Source organism: Amblyomma americanum, chromosome 5, assembly GCF_052857255.1.
Source record: "Amblyomma americanum isolate KBUSLIRL-KWMA chromosome 5, ASM5285725v1, whole genome shotgun sequence".
Classification (NCBI taxonomy): domain Eukaryota; kingdom Metazoa; phylum Arthropoda; class Arachnida; order Ixodida; family Ixodidae; genus Amblyomma; species Amblyomma americanum.
In genome coordinates, this window is record NC_135501.1 from 136173838 (window position 1) to 136195359 (window position 21522).

General features: G+C 49.1%; 1 protein-coding gene across 3 annotated transcripts in view; it reads right to left on the bottom strand.

Annotated features, from left to right (window-relative positions):
- Positions 1-21522, bottom strand: part of LOC144132733 (uncharacterized) — a 125962-nt gene that overhangs the window by 58656 nt on the left and 45784 nt on the right. Inside the window, exon 2 of one of the 3 annotated variants that reach the window (XM_077665345.1) lies at positions 12072-12160. The exons of the other annotated variants lie outside the window; for them this stretch is intronic. The gene's annotated coding sequence lies outside the window, so the exon portion shown is untranslated. The remainder of the gene's footprint in view (positions 1-12071; positions 12161-21522) is intronic. 3 annotated transcript variants of the gene reach the window in all.

A 21522-nucleotide genomic window follows, 5' to 3' on the forward strand; every position in this document is an offset into this window, starting at 1 on the left:
GGTGGGCCGATTTTCCTGAATTATAGGGCCGAGAAGGCCCCAACGGGAAGGAGACCGGGCTAAGCCTAACGAGGCTTAGCCAAGACAAAGGAGAGGCCTAGGCCTAACGGCCGACGCCCGAGCCCTCCCAGTGCCATGGAGGTGGTTGAGAGAAGAGAGATAGACCCGGAGGAGCTAAAAGCCCCAGGGCAATGGTTTAGGACAAGAAAGAATGGAAGACTAATTCCGGAAAAGGAAATAGCCGACGACCCCGTGGTCGAGACAAAAGCTAAGGACAGGACGGCCGCAAGGCAGGAGGGAAGAAGACTGGCTGCGAAATCGGTGGAGAAACAAATAACGAGAATTCCGCAAGATTTCGACAAAATAATCATGCGTCCCAGAGGTGGGATAGAGAAGCTACTTGTGCACGGAGGAGCGTTTCTGGCGAACGCCATCGCCGAAGCGGCCGAGGTCGGAGAAGGCAGCAGAGAGGACATAATCACCTTCAACAGGAAACAGCAGTCCATCATGATAGCTACCGGAGATGGAAATAGAAGAGAGAAATACGCGTCGCTAACAGAGCTGAAGATAGGTGACGTAGAGACAACGCTGAACGCATACCTGACCCCGCCGGAAAACTGCGGGAAGGGAGTGATCTACGACGCCCCGGACTTCTGGACGGAGGAAGACATTTTCGAAAGACTAGAGCAACACGGAGCCAAGAACCCACCCATACTGGGAGTGAGAAGATTAGGGAAAGAATCCAAGGCCGTCCTAATCCTGTTCGAAAGCAACAGGGTGCCATGGCACGTGTACCTATCCCCAACGCCGACGAGGTGCGTCCTCTACAAGAAAAGGTACGAAGTCTGCTACGCATGCGGACGAATGGGACACCGACAGGACGTCTGCCCGGACCCAGAAAACAAGAAGTGCAGAAGCTGCGGAGAAGAGAACCCAGCAGAAGGCCACAAATGCAAGACCAAATGCCAACTATGCGCAAAGGAACACCCACTAGGAGACAAAAGATGCAAGGAAATATACAGAACACCGTACGAGATCAAGAAGAAGATCTGGGAAAAAAGGCAGGAAGAGACCCGCAGGAAGGACCAGAAGCCTACAGGAAGAACGGATCGCCGAGACGACAGCTTCCCCAGATTGGGGGAAGGCGAGGCAAGGAACCAGACGCCCCCAGGAAAACCGGGAGCCCCCAAAGGACAGGGAGGACTCGGGGAACAAAGAAGGGCGAGATCCAGATCACGGTCCAGGGACCCGGAGAGATCGAGGCCCAGGGACCCAAAGGACCACTGGGGAAAAGGACGCAGCGACCGGAGCAGAGAGCCGAGCAAGGAGCCGAAAACAGTAAGCTTTGCAGGAGGGGCCTCCCAGGCTAAAGATGATAACGACAGGGAGATAGAAAAACTTAACAGAGGGGCCTCCCAGGCTAAAGATGATAAAGACAGAGAGATAGAAAAACTTAAAAAACAGGTAGAGGAGCTACAGAGACTCCTGAAAAATCACATAGAGGGGAGCGCAAAAGCAGCTCCACTAGAGATGAAACAAGCAGAACAGCCCAAAACAGGTACAAAGCAGACCGGACCTCTTACGCAGAAACCCCAGGCGACAGGGCAGGTAACGGAGGAGGCGGAAAAAGCTAGGAGACCCCCACGCAAAGGGGACGAGGAGGTAGATATATGGGAAACGCTCAGGAAAGAGAGCGAAGCGAATAGGCTAGCAATCTCCACCCTACAAGCCGAGATGAGGGAATTCATGATGCAGATTACGCAGGCAATAGGACAGCTGCAGTCTGAAGTCCAGGCTCAGAGAACAGAATTACAAAGCCAGAGAGCGGAGCTGATAGCCCACGCGGAGCAACATAAACGAACGGAGGAAGCAATAGCACGAATCCAACATGGATAGAAAGGCCAAAAACAAGACCCTCATTTGGCAGTGGAACTGCCGAGGCTTCCGAAGCAAGCGAGCGGTATTGCAACAATACATCGATACATTAGAGGAAAAGCCCCTGGCCATAGCCCTGCAAGAAACTGGTAAGCGGCTAAATCTACCAGGGTATCAAGCATTCCACAGTGATAGAGGGGAGAAATCTCACGTCACCACATACGTTAAAAGGAACATAGCAACAACTGAGCATGAGCTAAACACGGCAGAGGCAGAAGTCGTCCTAGTAGAGATGATAACGGGCAAAAAGAATGAACCAAGCCTGTTCCTACTAAACGTGTACTCGAGACCGAAGCAGCAAAAAGTCAGGTTCAGGGCAATATTTCGGAAAGCAATGAAAGTGGCAAACATTAGCCCACTGATCATAGTAGGGGACTTCAACGCCCATCACGAGGAGTGGGGATACAGTACGAGGGACACGAAGGGACGACACCTATGGGAGGACATACAGGAGTTAGGCCTAACCCTGCAAACAGATCCGGGGTGCCCAACTAGGAGAGGGAATAGCGTCATGGCGGACACCACACCTGACCTCACGCTAACCAAAAACGTTAGGGCAGCCACTTGGATGAACACAGGAACGGACCTAGGAAGTGACCACCTCATTATCGCCACGACGGTACGCACGGGCATCAAAGATAAAGCGGGTAGACTGCCCAAAATCACGGAATGGGACAAATTCAGGGCCCAAAGGGACCAGCAAAATTGGGGAACCATCCAAAACATAGAGGAATGGACAGAAACCCTTAAGAAGCACGTGTCGGAAGCGACCGTAACTTTGAAGGGGCAATATGTTCTAGAACTAGCAGACAACAAACTGCTGAACATGTGGGAGGCCAAAAATGGACTCGAACGCAGATGGAAGAAGCAGAGATGGAATAGGAACCTCAGGAGAAGAATAGCAAGACTAAATCGGGACATAGAAAAATATGCACGACAGTTGTGTGAGCAAAACTGGTGCAGCAGGTGCGACGAGATGGAAAGGGGTATGAGCTTAACAAAGACCTGGAACCTATTAAGGCACTTACTCGACCCTACCAACTCTAAAACGCAGGCGAGCATTAGTCTAGCCAAGACAAAGCACATCTATGAGGGGACGGACGAGGAGTTCGTTAAAGAAATTATACAAACATATATAGGGGACACGAAGAGGGTAGAACTCCCAGAGTACCAGGGTCCCACGATGGAGCTTTTAGACGGCCCAATAATAGAAGCGGAGGTAAGGGCGGAAATAATTAAGCTAAAGTCAAAATCGGCCCCGGGCCCAGACGGCATCACCAACAAAACCCTGAGGAACCTAGATGATGGCTCGATAACAGCAATTACTGCATATATGCAGAAGGTGTGGGAAACCAGAAAGCTTCCCACGCCATGGAAAGAGGCGAACATCATACTCATTCCAAAGCCGGGAAAAGCGCCGAAGCTCGAAAACTTAAGACCCATATCCCTCACATCTTGCGTAGGGAAGCTAATGGAACACGTAATTCAGACAAGGCTAACCAGATACATGGAAGACAACGAGCTCTGGCCAAGCGAGATGATTGGCTTCCGCCCGGGGCTGAGTACGCAAGACGTGATGCTGAGGCTGCAGCACGACATAATCGAATCCCAATCCAAAGATGCAAAAGTAATCCTAGGTCTCGACCTCAAAAAGGCGTTCGATAACGTCAAACACGAGGCTATACTAGAGGAACTACATAGTCTAGAGGTAGGTCCGAGAACATATAACTATGTCAAGGACTTCCTAACTGGGAGTACAGCGAGGATCAAATATCAGGACATAGAATCAGGGAACATAGAACTGGGCAGCAGGGGCACCCCCCAAGGGTCGGTACTATCCCCACTCCTCTTCAACATAGCAATGAGAGGGTTACCTAAATAAATTACTTCAAGGAATAGAGGGTCTAAAGTTCAGTATGTATGCAGACGACATCAATGTCTGGATAAACAAAGGAGACGACGGGCAAATAGAAAGGAAACTCCAGAAGGCAGCAGACACTGTGGTAGAGTATGCAGCACAAAGAGGACTGGCATGTTCACGAGAGAAATCTGAGCTTCTGGTATACAACCCAAAAAGAAACAGGCTCAAGCAGGGTGAGGACTTTAAAATCACTGTGGAAGGAAAGCTGGTGCCTAAGGTAGATATGATCAGGATTCTGGGCCTATTCATACAAAGTAACGGCTACAATGATGAAACCCTAAAAAGATTGGACAAGTTTGGACGCAAGTCACGGGAATTTTCAGAAGGATATCGCTTAGAGGTAGAGGCCTCAAAGAGAAGAGCCTAATGAAACTAGTACAGGCATATATACTAAGTAGGATCAGCTACGCGACCCCCTTCCTCAAGATAGGGGCAACAGAAAAAAGGCAGCTTGATGCCATAATCAAGAAAAGCTATAAGAAGGTGCTGGGCTTGCCAATAAGCACCTCAAACGAAACGCTACTAAATATGGGGCTTCACAACAACTGGAGTGAGATAGCTGAAGCGGTAAGATCAGCGCAGCTAGATAGGCTCAGCAGGACGAGCACCGGCAGAGCTATACTAGAAGCGGTCGACAGGCAAACCGACAGGGGGATGCAAAAGAAACAAGACATTCCAAAATGTGCTAGGGAAAAGATCAGAGTAGACCCATTGCCCAAAAATATGCACCCAGAATTCAACAAGGAAAGAAGGGAAAAGCGGGCAGAAGCCATGGCCAGAGGACTGGACAGTCTAGATAAGAAAGCAGTGGCATACACAGATGCAGCAAGTGGGAAGCTAGGAGCAGCCGTGGCCTCAGTGGTCAACGGAAAGGGGGAACCTGAGATAGCAGCATCCATTCGAAGCCGCAACCCGGAAACGGCGGAAGAAGTCGCAATAGCGCTCGCATGCGTAGGAACGCAGGCCAAAATTATAGCTAGTGACAGCAAAACTGCAGTCTACAATTATGGCAGAGGGAGGATTGCCTTAGAAGCAGCACAAATTCTAAAAAAGAAGGAAATTGGGAGGGACGTACGCATCGTGTGGGTACCAGCTCACGCATCCATCCCTGGAAACGAGGCGGCAAACACCCTGGCTCGAGACCTCTACTTCCGAGCCAGGGGAGAGCCGCCCGACTGCAAGGACCTGGATGAGAGACTGATCAGCTATGCAGAAATAATAGAGAGCTATAGAAGTCAAAGGAGGATTTTCCCTCCGCCGGACAAAACACTAGGGAATAAAGAAGCTACAACATGGTGTAGACTACAAGCTGGGAACTTCATAAACCCGGTGTGGGCGTCACACGTATTTAGGGATAAGGAAATAGAGGAAAAATGCAAAAAATGTGAGAATAGGGGGACCCTAGATCACATCATTTGGGAATGTACACACTCCCCAGGGATTAAAGACGGAATAAATAGCAAGGAAGCCTGGGAAAGCCTTCTGCAAAGCGCGGACCCCGCCGTGCAGAAAAAAGTCATTCACCTGGCACTGGAGGCCGCAAGAGACCAAGAACTCTATGCCTGCCTTTAGATGCGAGGCTCCCGGCCCCCACCCCTAGGCCTGCGTGCCAGAGATGGGGAGTAGGGGAGCCTCTTCTCTGGTGGAAATAAAGGTTTTTGGAACGGAATGGAATGCCTCTCTGACGTGGTGGCCACACTTGAACAGGCCCGCGCCCTCGGAGAGGCAGCATTCCTGGTTTTGCTGGACATCAAGAGCGCCTTCGACTGCCTGCCCCACTGGGCCATCCTCGACGCCCTCGATGCCCTGGGCATCGGCGGACACCTGCTCCAATTTCTGCAGGCCTTCCTGCGGGACCGCTACCTGTGTGTGTGCGTGGGGCAGACCACCAGCTCCCGACACTCGGCCGCAGGGCAGTGTGTTGAGCCCGTTTTTATTTAACCTCGTGCTTGCGCAACTCCCACAGTGCATCCCACCTCGTGCGCGGAAGCGAGTGCGCGTCGCTGTGTACGCGGACGACATCGCGGTGTTCGCACGGACGCCCACCCGCCGCGGCCGCTCGGTGCGCAGCCAAGTGCAGCAGACACTCGACGCGATCAACGTCCACCTGCGCAGCATCGGACTCGCCCTGTCACCGCAAAAGAGCGAGGCACTCATGGTGCATCCAACCTCGGCGGCACGGCGCTGGACGCCCCCGCTCCACCTGGATGGCACCCCGCTCCCGTGGCGCAAGTCCGTGCGCTACCTGGGGCTCCCGATCGACGCGAGGCTGACGTGGAGACCCGCTGTCAAGGAGCTTCGCAGCCAGTCAGCCATCATTGCCTCCCTGGCACGGCGGTTTCTCGCCAAAGGCAGCGGCTGCTCTCCCGCTTTCTGCCTTCGCATATACGAGGCGGTGGCGACGGCCAAGGCCTTGTATGCGCTCCCCCTCGTTGGCCTCTCCAGGGCGCAGTGGAATGCTGTGGACAAAGTGCACCGCGGAGCCATCCGGCAGTTCTACGGCCTGCCGAGGAACTCCCCAACGGCGGCTACGTACGCAGAGACGCGCTCGTGGCCGGTCTCGCTGCGAGCCATGCTCACCGCGCTGAATCACATCGAGTGCATGCAGCGATCCGGCACGTGTGGCGACCTGCTCGCGCATCTCAAGGCGCAGACACACAGCCACATGGGGGCAGCTGTCAACCAACTCTACAAGCTCCTGGGCCCGCCGCCGCCCCCCCCCCCCCCCCGCTTTCCGCCGCCGCACCAGTACCGGCCGCCCCGAATAGACGCAGTGCTGCCGGGCGTCCGGTCCAAGCGCAGCACCCCGCATTGCGCCCTGCGCCAGGAGGTTGCATCAAAGGTCCATCAGGAGTTCGCCGGCCACACCATTGTCTACACAGACGGGTCTGTGAGGGAGGACGCCGCGGGAGCGGCGTGCATCGCCCCCTCGCTGCCTGCGGTGCGTCAGTTGCGCCTCAACACCCCGGCCTCGTCACTGACGGCGGGACTCGCGGCCATCTCCCTCGCGGCAGACGAGCTGGCGGCGAACCCGGCCGTCACACGGGCAGCCATCCGGACGGATTCGCGGGCATCCCTGTAGGCACACCACAGCCCCGAGAGAGGTTCGCGCCTGCTGCGCATAGCAGCACTCAAACTGCACCTGCTCGGGGTTCGTGGATGCAATATTTCTATGCAGTGGATCCCCTCCCACATTGGCGTGGATGGCAATGAGGCGGCGGACGAGCTGGCCCGCGCAGCGCTGCACCCAACAGTCCCACTCTCGCGCATCGTCACTCCGTACGACAGCGCGAGGCTGGCACTGCGTCGTTTCGTGACGCGGCTGCATCCAGACCTTCGCGTGGCCTCGGCGACCGCAATGACGACCATCGACACCACGCGGTTTGCCAGGGCCGACTACGTGCTGCTCCTTCGGCTGCGCACCGGCTCGGGCTGGACGCACGATCGCCTCCGCCGCCACCGAGATCCCCCGGCGGCCCTGTGCGCGCAGTGCGGGAGCGCAGACACGCTTGAGCACATCCTGTGCGTGTGCCCGGCATCCTCCCGCGAGCGCATAGCGCTGCAACAGGGCTACAGGGACCTGGGCCTGCCCTGCAGTGCGCTGAGCGAGGTACTCTTCCCGGCAGCGCCTCCCATCAGCCAGACTGCCGCGCTCCGCCACCTACTGCGATTCATCAGTGAGTGTGACCTGCGTCCCCGCCTGTAGCTATTACAGCGGGACTTTGTGCGCGGCGGTTAATTTCTGCACCGCGGAGTCGAACGGTGCATGTGTGTGTGTGGGCGCGTCTGGGCGGCGGCCGTGGCGTCGCGGTTTCGGCCGCATTGGAGTGGTCCCCAGGTTAGGTGCGCGCGCCTGTGCGCACTGAGGGTGCCAGAGTGCACAGCTGTCCCCCTGGTCATAACCCTGGGCCCATCCACTCCCTTCCGCCGTCGCCTGTTCCCGTGTAGCCGCGGCCGCCGCTCAAAACTGGCGATTTCCAGCATTCACCGTACCATCCGCCGCCCGTCCCTCATTGGCTGCGCCGCGTCGTGCTCCGCGACGTCCGCGCCGCCTCGGTGGCCAATCCCGTCGCTGCCGCTCTGTTGGCCTCGCTGGCAGAGCGCAGCCAGCCAGGGTTGCCGTTGGTGGCTACTTTGCGCCAAATTGGCTACTTTTCGACCCCGTCTGGCGATGAAAATTTCACGTTGGCTCCTTGGCTACTTTCTGGCTACTTTGAACTTCTATTTTGGCGCATTCACTAGCCATTTTTTTTTGCAATTGCATATAGAATAGCAAGCAAGAACAAAGAAGAACAATTATTTTTAAAGCTTTGCTCTCCTCATGGCTGTTCCGGTTGCCTTGACGCGCGCGCGCCATAGCGCGCGCGTCCTGTACGCATATATTCTCTCCGCCGGCGGTGCGCACATAGAGACCAACTAGCAGACGCGGGTGCGCAGACGCACGGACTCTGGGTGATGGGCGCACGTCGAAGCAAAGCCCGTGAGGACGTTGCGCGCCATCTGGAGAAAGTAACGCTAATTCTAGCGCACGGCGAAGCAAAGGCCGCAAGGACGCTGTGCTCCATCTGGAGAAAATAACACTAATCTAGAGTACTTTCTCCGTTAGGGTCATGCATCCGAAACCATGCGTTTAGGTGCAGCCGTGTGCACGGCATGACACCAGAGAGGAACGAGCAGTACAGGTGAAATAACACTTGTGTACCCCAAGGCGACAAAGCTTCTGTTTTTGTGCCTTCGGCTTGCCGACACCGGCGTCTACCATGGGAAAAGACGCAAGAGCAAAGCGCACGTTTCGAGAAGAATGGAGAAAGGACAAGAAACTGAGCGGTAAGCAAAACGGAAACTATTCTTTAGGCGTTTAGTCGCATGCGGCTTAGTATCTAATATGCATATTACCATGCGTTACAGGGTGGATTTCGTCACGTGACGGCGGAACGACTGCTCACTGCAAGTACTGCAATTGCAACATTCGACCCCACTACAGTGATCTGTTGAAGCACGCAGAAACCAAAAAGCACCGCGAGTGCGCAGTAATCCCAAGTTCGCAACAAAAACTGCCGCAGCTTCTAGCGTCTTCGAGTCGAACGTACTATGAAAAGGCTCGCCGAGAGTTAAGGATCGCCTTGTACACTGGAGTGCACACTTCCATAAATGCTGTCGACGAACTTGGTGAGATTCTGCATTCCGAATTCAATGATTTTGATCTGCACAGAACGAAGTGCACGGCTATAATTACGAATGTTCTCTTCCCGTACTTCACGGAAAACATGGACAAACAACTGAACGGCTCCAGCTATTCTCTAATGGTGGATGAATCAACCGATGTATCCACGACAAAGCAACTTTGCATGGTTGTGCGGTTTCTGAGTTTAGAAGAAAACAGGATTGCAACCACCCTTCTTGATCTCGTAGAGCTGTCTGATGGAACGGCAGAAACGCTTCATGACACGGTATTGAAGACGTTGGACAAGCACGGCCTATCGATCAAGAACTGTCTCGGACTCTGCACCGATGGTGCAAATGCCATGTGCGGCAAACACAATTCTCTGTTCAGTCGTCTTAGTGAGGACAACAAAGACTTGATTCTGATCAAATGCTCTTGCCACAGCCTGGACCTTGTGGCATCCAAGTCGATGGAGGCGATTCCTTCTGCGGTTGAGCACTTAGTGCGAGAAACCTACAACTACTTTGCACACAGCAGCTGCCGGCAAGATGCTTATAAGAGACTGTATGCCAGTATGACAGTGGAAGATGAAAGTGCAAATCCACCGCCTAAGATTCTGTCGCTTTCGCAGACGAGATGGCTTGCTATTGCAGACTCTATAGAAAGAATTTTGGCGCAGTACCAGTCTCTCGAAGAGTTTTTTGAGAAAGCAGAAGATCGCAGCTACAACGTGCGCATTTTACGAGAGATGTATCGAGACAGAAAAAATTATGTTTACCTCGTGTTTCTTGCCTCAGTTCTCCGTAACGTTAGGCGAGTGAACAAAATGTTCCAAACAAACACAACTGACCCACTGGTTGTCTTCCAAGAGCTAGAAAATTTGTATTTGGAAATTCTTAGGCGGATTTTGAATCCATCAGTTTTGAGGCACAACACAACGGCAAGTATGCTGTCGCTAGACCTGGCAAAAATGAAGTCGATTTTCCTGCAACCAGAGGTAGCGGACCTAGGTGACATCTTCAGAGAGAAGATTTCACTAATCCCTATTGAAGACCAACGGGCCGTGAGGGAGCGCTGTTTCCAATTCCTGAGGCAAATGGCGATGGGACTGCAGCAGCGACTTCCAAATGCCTCCTCTGCACTTCGAAGACTGTGTGCCATAAATCCCGATGGCATAGAAAGTGCTAAGAGCCGTGAATGCATAATGAAGCTACCGCTGCATTTTTTTTAATGTTCCTCAATCGAACTGGAGTCTGAAATACGCCAGCTGCAGAGTGTTAGCGGTGCACTTGATCGCGCATCATGTTTGACTTTCTGGCACGCAGCGGCATCGTACAAGGACCCTTGCGGCGAATGCCCTTTTCAACACCTGGCGCAAGGAGCACTGAAAATTTTGACCTTTCCAATTTCTAACGCTGATGCAGAGCGCGTGTTCTCTTGCGTGAACTTGACGAAAACAGAGATCCGTAACAAAATGAAGCTGGACTTGCTCATGGCGATTCTGCGAATCAAATTTGGGCTACGACTTCAAGAAAAAACAGCATCATCGTTTGACGTTCCTGCTGAGTTGTTGAATAGAATGTGCCAAAATTACTCCGGCATGAACACTATCTACTCTAGAGAAACTACGCGGACTGAACTTTTATTTATTTGCAACGTACCTGATGCTTGAAGGCCAAGCAAGAGAACCAAATTTCCTTGCTCTTTATTTACTCTGTGTTCTTGTGTTGATTCAAAATGATATTATTTATTGTTCATTAATAAAAGTTGCTTATAATAATGGTACTTTTCTACTTGGCTACAAATTTGGCGCCAAGACCAGGTGGCGTGGCTACTTTTGGCTACTTTAAGCCTCAGTTCTGGCTCTTTTTGAAAAATTCCCAACAGCAACCCTGCAGCCAGCTCCCCGTGAGTGCAGTTCGTGCACCGAACGATGTCGTGCGTGCTCATCGGCGCCCGCGCTCTCTCCCGTCTAAAGTCCCTCGATAAAGAGAAAGTACCGCCACGCTTTGTACTTTGCCGCCGCCGCATCACCTCACCTCCTCGCCACCTACTCGGATTCAGATCTCCGCGGAGCGGCTATTCAGAGGAAGATGATCCTCGTTGCGATTGGCCAACTGAAAACAGACGTCACTGCTCTGCGCTACGTCACTCTGTGGGGACTTTTGGGGAGCATTGTGCTTCAACCGATAGGGAGAATTTCAACTCTTTGCGAAAATCCTTGCTTGCGCCGCGTTCCTTGGTACGATAGGTGCCCATATCCCAAGGTGCATCTCTCTCTCTCCCGCCATTTCCTTTCGCCTCAAGCATGCAGACGGACGTGAGCGCTGGTGCTGCTTCAGCGACCACCGGCAAAAATTCCGAACGGAAGTGGTGCAAGTTTTGCGACAAGGCGTTCTCCAACACTAGTAATTTAAGAAAACACGTAAAGAACGTTCACGGGGAAGAAGCTTTGCAGCATGTAAAAGACGAGGAAGCGCTGACGATGAAGGTACGGTCGTTCTCATGCGACATGTGTCCGAAGCATTTTGTCATTCTTCGTGACCTGCGGCGGCACCATGTGGACGAACACAACTTCGAGGAAGAAGTGGAGAATCTAATCTTCGACTCTAATACAGGTAAGAAACGAAGTCGATGCTATTGCATGCATGCACGCAGTGGTCACGACAACAAAGGGGCAGAGCGGGAGGCAGTCGGACGCTCGTTATAGCTTCGATTACTGTTTTAAAGTTGTAGTTTACTGACCTTTCGAGTGCGCGCTTTTGAAGTGTGTTAATACAAAGCCCGTTCGTTTTTTATTTTTATTTACGGGCTTACACTCACCCGGGGAAACGTGCACGTGGTTTTGCGCATAAAAACTTCGCGAGTCAAATTTGAAACGCAGCGTACTATGACCTATGGAAGTCATGATTGTAGTCAGTCATTCTGCAATGTATCATGACTCGGCACTTTACAAGCGACGTAATGACCGCCGCGGTGGCTAAGTGGTTGAGCATCCGCCTCGCATGCGGGAGGTGCGGGGCTCGATCCCCAGTGCCGCCGGGCCCTCACCGGTGATACAATGGGTACAAGTTTTCCCCTGGCCTGGTGCTCGCCTTATCTGGGGTGAACTGCTTGGAAACGGGGTCTTTGACCCCACCCTGAAAAGTCAAAAATACCTTGTGTCATGGCGCTCCTTGGCCATAGATGCCTTTGCGCCATAAAAATCGATAATCATCATACAAGCGACGTAATGAAATTTACAAAGTATGCGTAGTCCTAGCCGCGACTCATAATGGTTATGAAGCATAGCATGACTCAGCACTTAAGTAATGCAATGTGTACAGAGGTTGTACAAAGTTTGCTTAGTCATGCTACGCAGCCGTGACTCAATGATTGCGCATTCTCGCTTAAGTGTGTTTGCATATTTTTTTTGGTATCCTAGGTCCTCCATAAGGGGCTCTCTTTCATATTTAAATTAGCCACTGCAGGAAAAAAAACTGCTCGTGCAGCCTATCCTAGCAGCAAGACTCGGTGCTACAGGCCTTGCTTATGCTCTGTTGCACCTGCGATGTCTTGACCGAACTGCACTTCATATCTCCATCACAACCGCAATGTGACAGAGGTACACACATACAGGACACACGACATTGTCGCGGCATGCACTGGCTTGGCAGTGCTGTAGCCATCGCAGTTGCAACACACAGAAGTGTGCAGGAGGAATGCCCAGTGTTATTCTAGCCTCTGGAAGTCAACAAAGCTGCCCTGAATTTGTGGTCCAAGGACAGGGCCACGTAAAAGGTTGCCATGCAGGAATGAGCTTTGCAGAGGTAGACTATGTAACAGTTCGTGTAATCAGTTAACCTAGTATATTAAACAATATTCTCCAGAAATTGTTGCTCATGCACCAGTAGCATGAAAAACCCGTAAGTGAATGACTGATCAATTTTTTAATAGTAAAAATAAGCTGGGAAACGCAGTTCTGCACTACTGGCAAAAGGCAAAAAATGGTCAACTAAATCCGTGATTGTCATGTGCACTTGGCACAAGCAGAGCGCCAGTAGTAGCGCGGGAGTATTGCCCGTGTTCCCAATCCATAGTGCTTGCATTTTTCATTAGTCTATGTAAAAAGAGCAAACTTCACTTTGCAATTGCCTTTCAAAAAAATGAAAGTGGTGTGATGCACAAAAAAAGAGAATTTTTGCCAAAATTCTATAAACATGCAAAAGCAGAATTGCATGAACGTTGCCTTGTCTTGTTACTTCACTGTTGGCTTTCTAATGTTGCCTTATGCCGTTTTTCATGCACTGTCATTGTGTACATTTTTATCAAAATGAAGCACATGTATGTTCAGGCCTGTTTTTTTTTTACTTTTTTAGTCATGGACTTTGATCACGTCATAACTATGCTGTAATGCTGCTATGACACTGTGGTTGCTATGTTGCCGTTGCTATGCTCTTGGCACAGACCCACATACTTCACAAAATCTTGCTCGGGTGCTTACGCATCAAAATAGTGCTCTTGCACCAATAATTAACTTCTACTGTGTGGAGTGCTTAGTTATGTTTATAATTTTTCCATTTCAGAATTTTGCACCTGGAAAGATGGAGAAGAAAGCAGAACTTGCTGTCATTTCATAGCTTCAACAGGAAGGAAAGAAAGCGCATCAAGCGTTTTCAAACGCTACCTGCATTGCCACCGTTCCGGCACGCACAAACAGCTTCCTATAGAACAGCGCCAAAGGCAGAAAAAGGGGTAAGGAAGCTGCAGAATTGGCAAGCATTGCTTTGCAACTCTAGAGGTTACGGAGAAAGACAGCAAAGTATATGTAGTGTTTCAAAAGAAACACTACGGACACTTCAATGAAGTCTGCCACCAGAGGCTGTCCCAGGATGAGGCCAGAGTGCTTGCAGGTTAGCCACTCCTCTTGTACAAAGCGTTTGTGCATGCAGTGTTCACTGTACCAGAATGTAAAAACATTTAGAGGCTACACTCTATCAACCCTTCATATGGTGTGAGACAAAAGTGCATTACTAGAAATTTAGGGAAATAATTTGTTCATTGAACTGAAGAGTGATCATTACAATGAATTTTCATTCTCCTGCAATGCACTCATGGCACAAAAGAGGTGGTACGACACATGAAAACACCTATTGTAAAGTGGGAAAAGGTATGTCCCACAAAATGAGGGGGCAGAATAAGTTATAGTAGGATACAACTTAAGAACCAAGTGACCAATGCCCCTCAAAGGAAGCCTTCTAGGCAGTGGTGTCGACCAATTCTTATGATGTCACGTTAATCCTAAGGAGTAGCATTGCAGGATGGTGGCATATGAACGGGGATTAGTTGCGGCTTAACTGCTGGGTCATGAAAATCAGCTGATACCATTGAATGGAGGGTCTTCTTTGAGGGCCATGCGCCACTTTGTTCTTGAGCTGTATCTGACTATAGTGCAATACACTTGAGCTTGCTTGGTCGCATGGAAGGGTGAAAAACAATTGATCCACAATGGCACATTGCAGGCGCATTATGCGTACGAACTTCATGCTGTTTAGTTTAGAGATGCTTTGTGGAAGTGGTCCAGTCTTTCAAATTGAACATGATTAGGAATGCCGTCTAGAACTGAACCACTGCAGTGTCTGTTTTCTTTTGTAGCGATAGCTACATTACGGTAGCATTTCGAGCCTTTAGCGTGGTGGTGGCACATGACCATGGCCACCGCAACATGGCCACGTGGTTCGTCACGTGACCAGCCACATGGTGCAGAGCAGGCGAAACCGAGCTGCAACATTTGTGCGCATGCGCCATGTCAAGTGGGACGAAGGTGAAGATGAAACGCCCAGCAAAACGGAGCGGCGAAAGACTGACTTTGCAATTCGACTAAGCGAGTTCCACTCGGCCAGCTGTAGCTATCGCGTCACACCAGGTTTCACCAGAGCTAAACCACCGCCAATTTTTTTCTGCTGGTTTCATTGACTATCCTAGGTTTGTCTCTCAGTCGGCTGACATTAAACTTCAGCCACAAGAATTTGGCTTGAGCTCCATGAAATGCGTCTTGAATCACAATTGCAGCATCAAGAGCCAAATAAAAAATTAAATGCTAGCCCCCATTTTGGCCGCCTGTCGAAAGCGTAGGCAGTTTGTTCTGATAAGAGCAACAACGCTACCAGGCTAACGGTTGTATAAGGGGCATGTTTTTTCTCACAAGACAGGTTCGTCTGCAGTGAACTTTCATTAATTCGGACTATTTCACTGTGTTGTCACTTCATTACTAATGCTCGCAGGAATGTCAGTAAGCTTTACAGCAGCCCATCCCATTGTCATTTTCCCTACCATCGCCAACTGATTGAGCATGCATTTAGAGATCCTGCAGCTTCCTTTGGTGTTGGCTTTGCACAATCTAATGTCTCCGTGAGAACCAAAGTGGAGGGTGCTCGAAAACCACTGCCCAAATCATTCAGTGCCTTGCTTTTAATCGTCAGTTCTAAGGTCTCCTCAGTTATCGGATCCCCCTTAACTATGAACAATGAAAACCTGTTAGGTCACTAGGTGAATGCAATACCAAGAAAAATTACTAAGGGCGCTTAAACTACTTACATGAGTGTGAAAGCATTTTTATTTCAGTTCCTTTTCATTTCAAATTTTTCTCTTTCTATTTACACACCTACTCATTAGCATACATTTGTAAGGTAACGCATAAACTTGGTTCACCTCTGCTCGCCCAGACGCAACATGGTTTTGTGGCCTGTGGGTTCCCCGCTCGCTTTGCAATCTGGAAGTCCTGGGCTCAATTCCCTGCACCTTCGAAATTTTATTTTTATTTGATGTCACAGAGACATCATCTGGGATTTTTGGGATCACTGCTGGTTAACGCCGCTGCAGAGTTTCGTTGCATTAAAAATGTATGCCTGGAACAGAGTCATTGCTAATCGTAATGATTCCTCACTGATGCCCACACTTTCAAACATAAAACAGAGTAGTGTGCATCCAGTTACGAAATCCACTCACAAACAGGGTCCCGACATTCCTGTTGACATGCGGAATATAACAAAAATGTTCTTGGAAGCCCGGATCAAGATTGTGTCGCTTCCAAAAAATGCCAGCTGGAAACATCACTCGTCAGAAATGAGCACGAAGTTTAACTGCTGATATTGCTTTCACCATGACACAAAAGAAAAATAATACATTTATAGTTCAGTGCAGTGTTCATATGAGGAATTTCCGGTCCTAGAGTGGCAATGGCCATCTCACAAGCTATACACAAATTGTAAAGTTGTGCAGGTGGGAGACACCAGTGTCCGCTGTTGCCACATAAATAGTTAAAGGTTATTATGGTATCAGTTAAAGGTTTTGTTTTTTCATGTATTAACTTTGCGTGACCATAACTGCATTTCTATCCTCTCCAAATTTTGTACTACGTGCAGAAAATTTTTGTTTCATGAACCCATGTTAATAAGCCGTTTAGAGTACTTATAACAGGCTGCATTAAAGCAGTAGAGATACCAAATTTTAGCTGTATGTTCAGTCTTTGCAACGATGCACAGCACATGAGAAGATATTGACAACCATGTGAATTGTGCCAACAAGCGACAATAACTGAATGTTTTTCTCTTATGCTGTTACAGTTTCAACAGCTGAATGGTGGCTGTGACGTCACAGATGATTTGATGGTCACTGCTTTCGTCGTTTTAATTCGCAGCATTTGTTATGCAAGCCTAACCCGCTGAAGTGGTTCAGTGGTTTGAATGCTACTGAGCCGGAATACCCGGGTTCGAACGCCGCAACAGCTGCGTTTCGATGGAGGCGAAATGCAAGAGGTGCCCATGTGCTGCACATTGTCAGTGTCCAAAGATTCCAAGATGGTTGGAATTATTGCGGAGCCCTCCACTACGGCTTTCCATTGCTTCGTTCACTCCCACGTTCCTGCCTTCCCTCATGGCACGTTCAGGTGCCCACAGTGCCATTTCCATTCCTCAAAAACCACTAAACACAAGCCTGGACAAGAGTTCAAATCACAAAAAAAAGAACAAGCAGATTATATTGCAGTTTATGCATAACTTGCACACCCTTAAATAGACTCTTACTTAGCAGCAGTCATTCGGTTGCTGAAGCTGAAACAGCTTGAGAAAAATATTCACTTAGAAATTATTCAGGATTTTACATTGCGCCTCATGCACAGTATTGTGCTCCAGTCCAAAGAAACAAAGAACGCATTCAGAAATTTGGTTTGTCTACTCCTTTAAAGGTGCAGTCAGGTCAATTGGTGCACTTTCTGAATATGTAGAATGAAACGGGACTGAATGAGAACCAGATGTCCTTGTTCTTTTCTTGTCCACATTTTCAGAGCTTTTATATCCTGCATTTATACCAGGCTGTATATAACTTTCCTGTTTTGCATTCTATGCATGTTTAAACACTCAAGCACATAAAATGAATACCATCTGGCTGTGAAACAAGCATTTTGTCGTGTGCTGTGCAGTGCCACAAAAGTGAAATTAAAGTTATGATGTAATTTGTGTCATCTGTAAAAAAGGAACAAGGCTGAAGACAAAGGAATCTGACAAGAAGTATCTGTCACTTTATTACATGGCAGTAAGCAAATGTACCAGACATGCTAACAGTTTTTTTTTTCTGTACAATTTTCAGGTCGGTTAGCAGAAGGAGTGCCCGCAAAAACCGTTGTGCACAACATCCGAGCAGGCACAAGTGGATCAAGCCCACGGATGCAACTTGTGACCACTAAGGACCTCCGCAACATTGCAGATAAGTTTAGGATTGGCAAAGAAGAGCAGAGAGAACCAGACGATTTTAAAAGTGTTGACTTATGGGTCGAAGAAATGAGGGCGGAAAACGAGTCACCACTGTTGTATTACATGAAGAAGGGTGACCCCAACAGTCATGATGGTGACTTTGAGCTAGCGTCAATGACATTCCCACAACGAGAGTTACTTTCTAAATTGGGGACAGAGAAACTGTGCATTGACTCCACCCATGGCACAAATAAGTACAAATTTCAACTGACAACCCTGCTCACAATTTCTGAAGACGGATCTGGTATCCCGTGTGCCTATGTGATTTCAAAAAGGGTGAACATGGGCACCATGGTGAGGTTTTTCGAGGCCATCAAAGAAAAAACAAACACAGTACAGTGTCAGGCATTTATGTCTGATGATGCCCCTGTTTATGGCAATGCATGGGAGCAGGTGATGGGTACCCTGAAGAGTCGACTGCTTTGCAGCTGGCACGTGCTGCACAACTGGGGCGCGCGCCTGAATACGGTCACAAACAAGGACTGCAGGGATAAAATAAGGGACATGCTACACACTGTGATAAAGTGCACAGATGAGACAGAGTTTCAACAGTTGCTCCCTGCGTTTCTTAGCAGTTTATTCCAAAGAGCAGCAGCTTAATCGCCTTGCTCCAAAGGAGCTGGAAGAGCTGGATGGCTTCATCAGATATTTTGAAAAAACATACGCAAAGAGGGCATGTCAGTGGGCTTACTGCTATCGGCAGTACATTGGATTAACAACAAATAATCACTTGGAGTCAATGCACAAGACACTGAAGTACTCTCACTTTGGTGGCAAGATAAATGGGCGACTGGATAAATTAATCAAAGTACTTTTTTATTTGACGTCTGACAAGCTTTACAACAGGGCTATTGCACTTATGAAAGGAGGAGCAGACCACCGCAAATCTGCCCTATTTGGGAGGCATAAAGTGGGGATTGAGCTTTGTAAGACCAGTACTGAGAGAGTGGGAGATGGCCAGTGGCATGTAAAGTCACAAAGCATGGTGAACTTCAAGCACACAGTGCAAAGGACTAGAAAATCATGCAGTGGCTGTGAGCTTCATTGCAAGCAGTGTGAGGCTTGCCACAACATGTTCACATGCACATGTGTTGACCATGCAATGCATGCGCACATGTGCAAGCACATGCATGCTGTTGCTTTAATGGAGCTGCAGTCGCGCAAGTTGCAGAGCAGCCAGGCCACCTGTTCCAATTGTCCTTCCAAAGATGGCATCCAAGACTATGCTATCGATGATGCAGGCTCCTTAATGGCCAGTGCTCAACATATTATGCAGAGCACTCAGCAAGGCTCCACACTAAAAATATCACCAGAAAGAACTAATGTGCTGAAATTGAAAGCTGGGTCTACCTTCCAAATGCTGATTAACCAGCTTCCAGAGAAAACTGCCGAGGAGCAAAAGATGATAGACGAAGACCTGACAAAGTTTGCTGCAAAGCATAGCCTTGCAACCGCAAAGCAGCCAACAGAAAAAAAAAAAACACGGCTGGTGCCTGCAAATAAGAACGTTGAAAAGCAGCCGCGGTATGGAGCACTGAAATATGGCAAAATCAAGCCTGCATTGGGCCGTCCTCCCACAATGCTGCAGCAGGAAACAGTAAAACGGCAGCTTCTCTCTCATGGACTGGATGAAGAAGTCTTGATTATTCATACCGGAAATGACCACAATTACTGTAAAGTAAAAAAGTAAAATAATGCTTCCTTGCGGATTGAACTTTGTCCAAAGCTGAGAAATGTGCACTTTATCCCTGTGTAGCAAAATGTTCATGGAGTGCATTGACTGAAAACAGTAAATAGCAAGCATAAATAAGGGAAGTCATAGATAGTGCATCTGTTATAACATAAGAGGCATCTCGCAACCATTATGAAAGGGAACACGCAAGCATGCCCCAAAGCGAGCCAGTGCTTTACCCAACATGTCTTAAAAAAACAAGTATGTCATGCTTTTCAGTTGTCTTCCATGAAAAGCGGAACAGCAGTGCTCACTGAATTGATAAATTGGAATAACTGTTCTTGACCACATGTTCCTTTTTGTACTGCCTGCACTTGTACATAGATGTGGTATGGTGTGCAGCCATGTGGCAGTGGCTTGGATGGTGTGTGCGTTAGAGCGCGAGAGGCACCTCCAACCTTGTCACGTGTGCTGCTGGTATGTGTGCATGGAGTGTACATAGATGTGTGGTATGGTGTGCAGCCACGTGGCGGTGGCTTGGATGGTGTGCGAGAGAGAGGCACCTCCAACCTTGTCACGTGTGCTGCTGGTAAGTGTGTGCATGGAGTGTACATAGATGTGTGGTATGGTGTGCAGCCACGTGGCGGTGGCTTGGATGGTGTGCGCGTTAGAGCGCGAGAGGCACCTCCAACCTTGTCACGTGTGCTGCTGGTAAGTATGTGTGCATGGAGTGTACATAGATGTGTGGTATGGTGTGCAGCCACGTGGCGGTGGCTTGGATGGTGTGTGAGAGAGAGGCACCTCCAACCTTGTCACGTGTGCTGCTGGTAAGTCTGTGCATGGAGTGTACATAGATGTGTGGTATGGTGTGCAGCCACGTGGCGGTGGCTTGGATGGTGTGTGCGTTAGAGCGCGAGAGGCACCTCCAACCTTGTCACGTGTGCTGCTGGTAAGTGTGTGCATGGAGTGTACATAGATGTGTAACATAGTGTACAGCGGTGTGGCAGTGGCTTGGATGGTGTGTGTGTTGAAGAGCATGAGAGGCATCTCCAACAGTGCCACAGGTGGAGCTGACATAAAGTAAATAGCAAGCTCTCAATGCAAGCCCAGTTAAATTCTAGAATATGTTGAAGTGAGAAAACAGTCTTTTGGTTGCGTATATATGCAGTCTAAGGAAGCATGTGCAAATTAAACTCAGCTGTCACTTTTCTGTTAACCAGAACTTTCACAATACACATTGTTGCAATACTTCTGCCCAGGTATAACATGCCATTAAGGTCAAAAAGCACAGGACAGCAGATGTGCTAGCTCAAAACAGCGATGAAACATGCTCACAAGCTGTTGACGATTTGGACAGCACAAAGGGAACTAAGATTTAAAAAAAAAGCTGGCTGAAAATGTCCATGAGACATGCTCACAAGCTGCCGATGATGACTCAGACACCAGAGATGCCGTTACTGAGGGAGCACCAGTGATGTGTATGGCTGTTCTCAAAGAGTCTGAATTTTATTTTCGCAGCATGACTGCACTGAACACTTTCCAAGGAAAGTGCAGCAAATGAAGTGTTAGCATGTTTCATCACTGTTTTCAGCTCGCAAGCTGTTGATGATTTGGACAGCACAAAGGGAACTAAGATTTAAAAAAGACTGGCTGAAAATGTCCATGAGACATGCTCACAAGCTGCCGATGATGACTCGGACACCAGAGATGCCGTTACTGAGGGAGCACCAGTGATGTGTATGGCTAATCTCGAAGAGTCTGAATTTTATTTTCGCAGCATGACTGCACTGAACAATTTCCAAGGAAAGTGCAGCAAATGCCATATTGTTGTTTTGATGGACCAGTTGCTGTGGCATAGGCAAGCTTACAGTAAAGACTTAGCCTAAGTGCATATGAATGCATTGCTGGTAATGTACTGAAGTATTTGCCTAACTCTTTCCTAACTGTATGTTTCATTCTCACTTAGTAAAAACTATTTAAGCAAAAGGTTTGTGCAATGCCAGACAGTATTTGGGTGGAACTTATAAAATTCTAATGTAGC